This window comes from Hylobates moloch, unplaced genomic scaffold (assembly GCF_009828535.3).
Source record: "Hylobates moloch isolate HMO894 unplaced genomic scaffold, HMol_V3 SCAFFOLD_7, whole genome shotgun sequence".
In the NCBI taxonomy this organism is placed as follows: Eukaryota; Metazoa; Chordata; class Mammalia; order Primates; family Hylobatidae; genus Hylobates; species Hylobates moloch.
Genome location: NW_026652282.1, coordinates 18,716,045 through 18,716,936, shown reverse-complemented (window position 1 = coordinate 18,716,936; position 892 = coordinate 18,716,045).

Sequence of the window (892 nt, the reverse complement as noted above, 5' to 3'; positions counted from 1 at the left end):
GGTGCATGGTGGGAATGCAAATGGCCCTTCGGTTTGTGTGGGAGCGGGGTGAAGCCTGTGACTGCGGGCTTTCCCCCACTTCCCTGACAATCTGCATGACTCAGCAGAGGCAGCCGTAATCCTCCTAGGTACACAACTCCAGTGACCTGCGAATTTCACCCCCATCCGCCATAGCAGTGGCAGCAAGACCCACCCAAGGAGAGCTCGGGCATGCCTAGCCTTGCCCCCACCTGATGGTCCTTCCCTATCCACCCTGGTAGCAGAAGACAAAGGGCATATAATCTTGGGAGTTCTAGGGGCCTGCCCACTGCCAGTCCCTCTCTACAGTTGATGCTTTCCGGAAAGCACCACGTCCTGGTAGGAGGCAAACCAGCACAAAAATAGAGCATTAAACCACCAAAGCTAAGAACCCTCACAGAGTCCATTGCACCCCACCCCCTGCCATCTCCACCAGAACAGGCGCTGGTATCCATGGCAGAGAGACCTATAGATTGTTCGCATCATAGGACTCTGTGCAGACAACCCCCAGTACCAGCCTGGACCCGGGTAGACTTGCTGAGTGGCTAGACCCAAGGAGAGACAACAATCACTGCAATTCAGCTCACAGGAAGCCACATTCATAGGAAAAGGGGGAGAGTACTACATCAAGGGAGTACCCTGTGGGACAAAAGAATCTGAACAACAGTCTTCAGACCTAGACCTTCCCTCTGACAGAGCCTACTCAAATGAAAAGGAACCAGAAAACCAATCCTGGTAATATGACAAAACAAGGCTCTTCAACACCCCCCAAAAATCACACTAGTTCACCAGCAATGGATCCAAACCAAGAAGAAATCCTCCATTTACCTGAAAAAGAATTCAGGAGGTTAGTTATTAAGCTAATCAGGGAGGG